General features: G+C 31.8%; 1 long non-coding RNA gene across 1 annotated transcript; it reads right to left on the reverse strand.

Annotated features, from left to right (window-relative positions):
• Positions 1-1,964: 1,964 nt before the first annotated feature.
• Positions 1,965-8,355, reverse strand: LOC142333018 (uncharacterized). Its single transcript, XR_012758490.1, has 2 exons — positions 7,852-8,355; positions 1,965-2,310 (listed from the first exon to the last, which is right to left on the reverse strand). It is a non-coding gene; the product is annotated as an uncharacterized LOC142333018 (long non-coding RNA).
• Between the last annotated feature and the right edge of the window lie 2,556 nt (positions 8,356-10,911).

Here is a 10,911-nt window from a genome sequence, read left to right on the forward strand (position 1 = left end):
ATGTTCCAGTGGCATCGCAGTATACAGGTGTAAAGATAGAAAAGGTGTCGATGTAATGAGTACTGTTCATGATCTTTCAAATAAAACAACTGTGTATCAAAAACTAAAAGATTGATTTAAGGAAATTTTTCTGCTCTACAAGCTGTAGGCGATTACAATATTATCTTTTGTAGACAGATTTTATAGACTGAAAAACGATTACAAAGTCAGTATGAAATGTAAAAAAATGAATCCGACTGTTTTTTCATTTGATTGCTGCGTCGTGAAGAACTTTATTTATAGTCATTTATTGCCCGCATTCTCAATGTGGGCGCGGGCGAAAAACATTTATGAAACTGTTAATCATTATTAAATGTAATAAAAAAAATACAAAAAAAACGAAAAAAAATTACAAAAATATATTTGATTACATATAAAAAATTATTTTTTAAAAAAACTTTTATTTAACTAATATTAATATTAACGTTAATAAAAAAAGGAAACAAATTAGAACACAACCGCCTTGAACTTTCGTTTTTGTAACTACTGTTTCGTCATCAAATTTTATTTACACAGCTTTTGGTAACTCACCCCTTTGCAATGGTTGCGTGTGAAAAAAGTTTCACACATCTAGCGTACAACAAGCCCCATCTTCTTATAATTCAAGTCCGCTTTGTTCAACCTTCTTGGTTTGAAGCGGAAATAAATTTGCGACATCAGTTTTCATTTTTTGAGCTAACAATAAACAGACTTGAATTATAAGAAGATGGGGCTTGTCGTACGCTAGATGTGTGAAACTATTTTCACACGCAACCATTGTCGCATCGACTGAATTTGAAATTTTAATTTTTTTAATTTTTTTATCCGTGTTAAGTTTTGTCTGTTAAATTTTATCTTTTGAAGTTTTGTCTCCTAAATTCGTTGTCTACAGTTTGTCATTTATTTACATTCTCTTCTGCGCCACTTATAAATTAAATTACATTAAACCTAAGTACTCTAGTTATGCTATTTATTCCTATTGCCGGACACGGAACAGCTTCTTGACTTAAATATTCATCTTCCCATTCTCTGCCTGCCACCTCTTTGATCGTCAGAATGCCGGCCACTAGTCGATGTACTGCCCCCCACTCTCTGGGTCCCTGAAGCATAAAATCGATCGTTGTGTCTGACGTTAATTCTTCCGTTCCACACCTCCTATTCGTGTCAGTCCACCTGACGCACGCGTAGAAGGTGTATTCAGTCGTGTCTTGTTCACAGTACAGACATCGAAACGACTGAGGTAAAACGCAAATTCCCCATGACCCGAGAGGAATCGGGTCAGAAAGTAGTCTGCTTCTCCATGTTTTCTCCCTATCCACGCTCCTGCGGTTGCTTCGTCCCACGATACCTGTCATCGATCCAACGATCGACATTTTGATTCTTCTTTCGGCATACCCTCGTATACTCTAGTTAATTGTCGGGCCCTTAACTCGATCAAGCCGGGGCACCTCACCGCTTTTCCAGATATTGTACGGTAAACCGAGATGATCCTGATGGCTGCCCTTCGCTGAAGAAAAGCCAGCATCCCCTACTTAGCACCGGTGAAATCTATTTTCGCCTTCCGGCGTACCGAGAGGGATTTTTTTTTTATCTAATCCTCTTAACTTTGAGAGTGTAACAGCAGCGGGTGCCTTTGTGTAATATGTAAAAACTGTTATTTCACGTTAAGCAGCATTTTGAAAGATATATAGATACATAATTTTTCGGACAGGATATTAATTGTAATCTTTTATGTAGTATTTTATAATTAAATTAGATTTTCTGTCGTACCTTTAAGCGAATGAATATAGTTTTTCTAAATTTTTATTACGATCGATATAAATATTTGACGGTGGGTTTTTATAATTTCATTTAATTTTTTTTCTTTTAATTTCATTCTGGCTTTTCAGAAATTATTTTTAGAAAATGGATAGGAAAAGATGGGGTGTGTTTAAAAAAAGAGATAATAGTAATTACTGTAATTTTATTAATTTCCCTTCATAACAATTTTGATTAAATTAACAACAAAATAAATAGTTATTTTTTGTGATATTTTTTTTTTAATTCTTCATTTCAAGATCGGCTTCAAAAAATTTTAAAAAATCAACATTTCCCTTAACGTTCAAAACCTTTTTTACATGTCTTAGGGTTTTACGGTCTTACGGTACTACTGGACGGTAGTACTGTCCAGTATTCTGGAAGTACTACTATCAAAATCGGTTGATCTAGAAATTTCTCTATTTTGACGATATATTGTGGCATAAATATACATTGTGCCAGTCATACTTGTCGACAGAAAACTATCATAATATGCTGTAAATTATAACAAAAGTTGATAAGTAAATTTTAATGTAAAATATAAATGCATAAAAGCATAATGATTTTTAAAAAATTGATATCATATTTTATATATATATATACATATTACCTGGAAATAACATAGGACTAGAATGTTTCACCGTTACAACATACTGGCCGTTTTAATTGGTTGCGGTAACAACCAGATTGTTACTTTCTGATGTGTTTTATAATGATTTGTATGTGATATGTGTTTTATATACTGGTCATTTTAAACATTCTCCATATTAACATATTAAAAATATAAGCATAATAAATATAATCAACCAAACTTAACCTACGCTCGCTTGACTCGCTAAACTCGACTAATTAACAGTAATGTTTTGTTTATTTGAATAATAAATAATTGCAATAATTACTAAATTTATTATTTAAATATTTCAATAATATATATTATTGAATAAGATGTAAGTATATTCAATGAACTTGCGTATAAGTTTTTGATTTTTTTTGATTATATTGTCGTAGGAGAATCCTTTTTTCAGTAGATCGATCTGAAAAAAAATATTTATAACCAGTAAAAATAATATGAAACGTGAAAATGTATGTATTTTAATCGACAAAGAGTTACAGTAACGATAATTGTGACCGCTATAATTTTTCGATTACATAAACAAGGAACTAAAATACAAAAAAACGGTGTCTATATCTTGATCATCAAATTACAAAATGTGAACCACAAAGACTGTAGGTTATTGCACCATTTTCCAGGTAGCGTCTTTCTCCACAAAATTGGCGTTTACGTATGCGATGACTCATCAGATGAAAATCTCGTTCTTCCAAGCGAAACTGTAAGGTTAGGAAACAAGAAAAAGTCACTTGGGGCCAGATCTAGTGAATACGGGTAGTAGTCGACCGATTCAAAATCCAATTTGTGAATTTTAGCCACGGCGAATGTCGAAGTGTGAGCATGCCTATTGTCCTGATGAAAAATCACTTATTTCTTCAAATGCGGTCTTTTTTTAGCAATTTCTGCCTTCAGCTTGTCAATATGCGTAATACTGTCCCGTTATTGGTTTACCTTTCTGAAGATAATCGATAAACAAAATTCCGTTACTATCCCAAAAAAAGTCGCCATCACCTTCCCGGCCGATGGAACGGTCTTCGCCTTTTACGGAGCAAATTCACCCTTTGGAGTCCACCGTTTTTACTGTCGTTTCGTCTCAGGAGTGTAGCGGTGGAACCACGTTTCATCTACAGTTCTGAGTTGAAGGAAAAAATCCGACAGTTTTGCCGAAACCGTTCCGGCAGAGCCTTAGAAATGTTCATTCGTTTGCGTTTTTGGCCCAAAGCGAGCAAACGCGCACATAGTTTCGCATATTCAATTCTTCAGTTAATATATGACAAAATTCGTCCTTTAGATATGCCCATACCCTCTGCTACCTCTCTAACCCCGGTCGTCCAGTACAATTTGGCGAACGTTTTAGATTGTATCAATGGTGGCTGCAGTTTTTGGGCAGAGGAAGTCATCTCCATACGCCCTTTTCAATTTTGGAAACGTTTCAGTAGCAACACAAAACTTGATTGCACAACGTTGTTCATAATTAGTATCGCTCATTTTTTGTAACGCACAATAAAAACTCGTTTCACGAAAAGTTTGTTTTCCTCTCGCGTGGCAAAAATAGACTAAAATTATTAATATATAATATAAATCAGGAATAAAACTTTAAAACATTTCATAGAAATGTACTGGATTCTATATTTACTTATTTAATCTAGTTTTACGTGTAATTTAATAATTCGAATATAAATCTAAATTAACGCTGTGATTGTAGAAAGATTTTATTATAAAAGTACAGAATGACATTACATACTTGCGTTTAAATTCACTAAAGAACAAACTTTATAACATATTCTATTTAGGGCCTTGATCCATAAATTTAACATGAATAAATTAGTTTTTCGTTTCTGAAAGCGGAAGCGAACAAAAGATTTTATGAAACGATTCCATTTCAGTAAAAATCATATCATAAATTATACAGTTTAGATTCAAAATTGAATGTCAATACATCAGAGGCTCATTTGAAATATAACAAAATAAAAAATGCGATTGAGAGCACCACATCTTCCTTGTACGCCTATTAAATTACATATACATATTTTTTTTAAATGAAAAGTATATAAAACTTTATTTAATTAATAACTAGTTATATTTTTTCATATTTTTTTAAATATTTATCGTACAGGTTTTTTACAATCGCAGGTTAATAATTATTAATATATCAATATATTTAATAATTATAATTAAAACAAAGTCGGATTCGATTACCTCCCTTGTAAGAGTAAATATTTCATTAATTAAAATTTTATTTGCCTATAACTCTGGAACCAATGAAAGTAAGTACCACTTATGATATATCGTTGAAAAACTCTCAATGAGGGCTTATTACTGAAATTAAGAAGTCCAAAATTCACATAATTTTTTTATTTTGGGAATTTTTTGTTACGTTTGAGATGTTACAGCAGTCCTAAATCCAAAATTTCAAGATCCTACAGCTAATCGTTTTTGAGCTATGCTAGATACGTACGTTCGTACGTAGAGACGTCACGCCAAAATTAGTCAAAATAGATTCAGGGTCGTCATAATGGATATTTCCGTTGAAATTTGAAAACCTAAATTTTTCGCGATCACAATATATCTTTTAATTTATACAAGGAAGTAAAAATCCTTTAAAAAGTATCCGAATGGAAATTCTTGAGGCCAAATATCAGTAGAAAATTTGCTTATATATTTTTTGACAAGATTTTTAAAAAATATAGAAAAAATCTTATGATTTAGCCCGTCCACTTATATATTTATTTCAAATTAATTCCTGCAACGCACTTGAAAAATTATGCTAATGCTCAGTTTCTCGGCAACGCCTGGCAGTCATACAACCACGTACACAGTTTTTATTACGTTATATTATTATGTATTATCTAAATATACATTAATCTATATATAAAACTATTCAAGATTAACAGAAAAACCTTCAAAAATTGTTCTGCATGTTATACGTATATATTGTAATAGATTTGAGCGTTGTATTCTGCGCGTCCTAGCATTATCATTCTAACACTGGTAGTCGACACGATTCCGAGTATCTCCATTCTCAAAACTACTATGATAATCGGAGAAGAAATATAAAAAATCTGATGCATTTTGCATTTTTTGCAGCACTTCATTTAAACTTATTTAATTTGAAAGTGAGATACGATCCTCCAATTCTGAAATAAAAGTGGACAGTTACACGATTGCTGAAATTATTAATTTAACAATTTTAAATGAAATTTTAGTTAGAGTAAAAATCCCTTGGTTTCTCTTTAAATAAATTGTTTTTTTCCAAATAATCCGTTAATAAAAATTGGTTATTCTACACCATAAGTTCAAAAATTAATATTTGTAACCGTATAGAGTATAAGAGTTCACTAAACAGAATAGTTCAATTTTTTTTTTTTTTTGTCTTCAGTCATTTGACTGGTTTGATGCAGCTCTCCAAGATTCCCTATCTAGTGCTAGTCGTTTCATTTCAGTATACCCTCTACATCCTACATCCCCAACAATTTGTTTTACATATTCCAAACGTGGCCTGCCTACACAATTTTTCCCTTCTACCTGTCCTTCCAATATTAAAGCGACTATTCCAGGATGCCTTAGTATGTGGCCTATAAGTCTGTCTCTTCTTTTAACTATATTTTCCAAACGCTTCTTTCTTCATCTATTTGCCGCAATACCTCTTCATTTGTCACTTTATCCACCCATTTGATTTTTAACATTCTCCTATAGCACCGCATTTCAAAAGCTTTTAATCTTTTCTTCTCAGATACTTCGATCGTCCAAGTTTCACTTCCATATAGAGCGACGCTCCAAACATACGCTTTCAAAAATCTTCTCCTGACGTTTAAATTAATTTATGATGTAAACAAATTATATTTCTTACTGAAGGCTCGTTTAGCTTGTGCTATTCGGCATTTTATATCGCGCCTGCTTCGTCCATCTTTAGTAATTTTACTTCCCAAATAACAAAATTCTTCTACCTCCATAATCTTTTCTCCTCCTATTTTCACATTCAGCGGTCCATCTTTGTTATTTCTACTACATTTCATTACTTTTGTTTTCTTCTTGTTTATTTTCATGCTATAGTTCTTGCGTAGGACTTCATCTATGCCGTTCATTGTTTCTTCTAAATCCTTTTTAGTATCAGCTAGAATTACTATATCATCAGCAAATCGTATCATCTTTAACTTTTCACCTTGTACTGTTACTCCGAATCTAAATTGTTCTTTAACATCATTAACCGCTAATTCCATTTAAAGATTAAAAAGTAACGGAGATAGGGAACATCCTTGTCGGACTCCCTTTCTTATTACGGCTTAGTCAATTATTATTAACTTTTATTTATACGGAAATCTTGGAAAAAGACCGGAAATCTCGTGCATATTAAAAATGTTCAACAATAACTTTAAATTGAATAAAATTTTTGAATTTGCTAAGAAAAAAAATACAAAAACAATACAATTCTTAATTGTAATTTTCATTTAATATTAAATAATCAGATGTTTCACCAAATTGATTACATATACACGCATGCAATGCCTATTAAATTTTTTTTTTCATATTTTTTTAGTAAATCAATATTTTTAAATAAAAAAAATAAAAACAACAAATCCTTTAAGATCCAAATATTTCATTAATTAAATTTTAATTTTAATTTCGATTGCAATCTAAAAGGGAGGTGCGCAACTAGATGTTACAAAAGTGTTATAAATCCATAATTTTAACATCCTACTGCTAACCGTTTTTGAGTTCAAAATGGATATCTCCGTTGAAATCTGAAGACCAAAATTTTTCGCGATTACATTACTTACCTGTACGAAGTAAAAATCGTGAAAATATGTCACGCTTATATATATATATATATATATTGTATGTAAGAAATTGGCTTTAATAAAGTTTTTTTAAAATGCATCAAAGATGATCGAAATTCGTTTTTTACAAAATCCCCCATCCACTTCCAAATTTAAAAAAAAAAAAAAATTATAGGATGAATGACCCATATATAGAAATATTTGAGCCAAATTTGAAGAAAATCTGTTTTATCAATGCTGAGATGTAAGGTCAAAAGCAGTGCGACACACATAGGTACGTACATATTTTGTTGAACTAGATGAACTATGAGAGGTTATCTGACCGATTCATTGTAAAAAAATTAATTCTGAAAACTTTATAAATATTTTTTATTTATCTTAGCGATACACCGGCTTCAATGTACTCTCGTTGTATTCTTCTGCCGCCAGTCCATTTAGCCACTGATTTACAGCATATAAATAGCTGAATATTTTTTTAAAAATATATATTTATTTAAAATATTTTAACTGAAATATATTAATAGATTTTTCTTTTAATTATCTACTTTAATTTTAGAAAAACAAATTTTAAAAACGTATTTATTTTTTAATTTAATAAAAATAATAATTTCGATAAATTTTGCTAAAAAAATATATATATATATCTACCTTATAAGCAGCGTCTATATCGGGACTAATGAATTCAATATAAGTGAGGGGTTTTTCTGGTGCATAATTTGACCTTCACCGTATTTAAAGTCCTCGTAAATTTTGTTAAAACCACTGATACTGAATGTTAAAGTTATTTCATTTACTCTTGCACAATTTAACAGATATTTAATGAATTTATTTTCACAAAAGTAAAACAAATGACAATAATTTTTTGTAGTTTTAAAATAATCTCTTTTCTTGCCTCACGAGTTTACGTAAACAATATAGAATATCGAAAAATAATTAACTGTATAATTACGCGAAAATTTTCTTAAATAGAATATTATTTTTTTCAAAAATCCGCAATCGCAATTTGTAGGAGTATATATGTATCGTAAGCTTATTTTTGCTAGAAACAGCAAAATTCGTTACTGTAGTAACGAATCGGCACTTTTCAGAAGTTTTGACGTCATAGTTGATTTAATATGCAAAATTTGTTTTCTTGGTAACTTAAGTTGCATTTTTTTTAATTAACCTGCTACGCTCGCATAGCAGATTAATTAATTCAATGACACAACATCCAGTACATACATCGAGTGGTTACAATTTTATTTTCTCGGCGAATAAAGATATAAGTATATTAAATGTTTAGATATATTAAAGAGGAAGCACGGTGGATCATGTAATGAGTATCAGATATTTTTTTAAATCTTTACGTTTTAGGTCAAACTAGTTAATTAGACAAAAAAAAAAAAAATACTTTTACGCAATTTTTCTCTGTCTTATTTTTCGATATTCACCGAACTGATTTTCTTCAAATTTGACTAACATATTTCTATCTTTGGGACATTCACCCGATTACTGTTTTTTACTTACTTGTACGAAGTAAAGGAAATAATGTGATCGCCAAAAACTTCGGTTTTCAGATTTCAACGGAAATATCCATTTTGGATAATCTCTGAATCCATTTTGACTAGCTTCGGCGTGAGGTCTGTACGTACGAATATATCTCGCGTAAATCAAAAACTATTAGCAGTAGGATGTTGAAATTCTGGATTTAGGGCTGTTGTAAAATCTAGTTGTGCACCTCCCCTTTTGATTGCAATCGACTTGGCCAAAAATGTTCAAAAAAGCCCAAATCCAAAAAATTGGATTTTTGACTTTTTCTTAACTGCAGTAAGCCCTCATCGAGAGCTTTTCAACAATATATCATAAGTGGTGCTTATTTTCATCGGTTCCAGTTTTAATCAAATATTTGAATCTTACAAGGGGAAGGCACATCGGTTCAAATCCGACTTCATCTTCTTTTTTTTAAACTTTTTTTAATTTAAATATATCGATTTATTTACAATTGTCAACTTGTGATGGTAAAAAAAGGTTTACGAGAAATAATAATTCAATAAAATGATACAAAAATATATTTGATTTCATATAAAAAATTAGTTTTTAAAAAAAGCTTTTATCGAACTAATATTAATATTAACATTAATAAAAAAAAGGAAACAAATTAGAAAAACCCTCTAAAAAGTAAAAAATTAGAATAAAATCAAACTGGGAATTTTAAACAAAAAAAAATCCGCATCTAAATCTAAACCACACAATTCTAAAGATTGACCTTGAGCTTTATCGATTGCGATTGCAAATGCCACTCGAATTGGGAATTGCAATCTTTTAAATTAAAATGGTGTATCGGTCGGGATTATGGTTATTCGAGGAATGAGGATATCTTCACCTTTGAAAGGCCACGTTAAAATCGTTGCTTCCACTACGTTATTCGTCAATTTCTTAACTGCAAGTCGCGTGCCGTTGCAGAGTTTTGGCCGATTAATATTCCGCAACAGGATAATTGTCATTTTTTGATCGAACCGTTGCTAGAATCAATCTAATGAGGAATGTTTTCCCAGTTCCTCTGGCCCATCCAAGAAGAAGGTCCCCCCCGACTCCGTCATTTATCATTTGCATTATGCAATCATAAATGCCTTTCTGATCACGCGTTAATTTGGGAATGTTTGATCGGACATTTGACTGAAGATCACCGATGTTGTAACTCTGTTCACGGCGTAAATCCACATTGAAGCGATCGCAGCTCGGGTGGGTGCTGGCATTCCCGATCGACTAAGAACCAGATGCAAGTGGATAGGTTTTTTTTTTTGTTAATAAACAATGTAATTGGGAAAGGAATTGTTTCACACGTGACTGCGGTTGTCGTTAGCTTGTATGGTGAGTGTTCCCCTCGCTTCCGGCAGATGGCGCGGTCACTGCTACACAGCTGACCGTTAAACAAACTGTTTTCTCGCGCTCGCATTTTAAAAAACACATTTTAAATGCTTACTAAAGCAGAGTAATGCTTACTAAAGCAGAGTAATGCTTATAAATTACAGAATAATCAAACGGCGTTGATTTTTTAGATGTTAATAAACTGCTAACGTAAGTAGAAGTTGTGCTGCTTCAGTGTACAACGTGATTCTCGAGTACGAATCTACTAATGAATTACGGTCTCCAAAGAAAACAAAACCCCTCAGGTCGATTGAGAAAAAGGTGAGATTTTGATAAAAACGCGATATGTAATAAAATTACACGAATTTGAATTATTTAGAAATAGTTTAGCGGAGTATTATGTCCTTTGGAAGAGAATTTGGTTGTCTTCGACAACGCTTCTTATCATTAAACTAAAAGAATTCCAGCCGTGTTGTAGAAAAACAATGATATCAAAATGCGGCTTAGTTCAAAAGGAATCATTTTTGAAGAGGTTTAAGTTAATGTTCGATCATTGCAAAGGGTTTCACGTATTAAAAGTAATTATAGTCCGTATAAAATTGGTTTGACACATAACGCCATATTGGTAAGTCGTGTTTTTATTCGGCCTCCTAACGAATATGTTTGCCGGCCTCCGTGGCGCGAGTGGTAACGTCTCGGACTTTAATCCGGTAGTTCCGAGTCTGAATCCCGGTCAGGCATGGCATTTTCATACGGTATAAATCATTCATATCATCATCTGAAGCAATGCATAACTGTGGTTTCGGAGGTTAGAAAAAACAAAAAAAAAAAAAAACGAATACTTAGTTGTGTGGTTTCAGT

This window comes from Lycorma delicatula, chromosome 12 (assembly GCF_047948215.1).
Source record: "Lycorma delicatula isolate Av1 chromosome 12, ASM4794821v1, whole genome shotgun sequence".
In the NCBI taxonomy this organism is placed as follows: domain Eukaryota; kingdom Metazoa; phylum Arthropoda; class Insecta; order Hemiptera; family Fulgoridae; genus Lycorma; species Lycorma delicatula.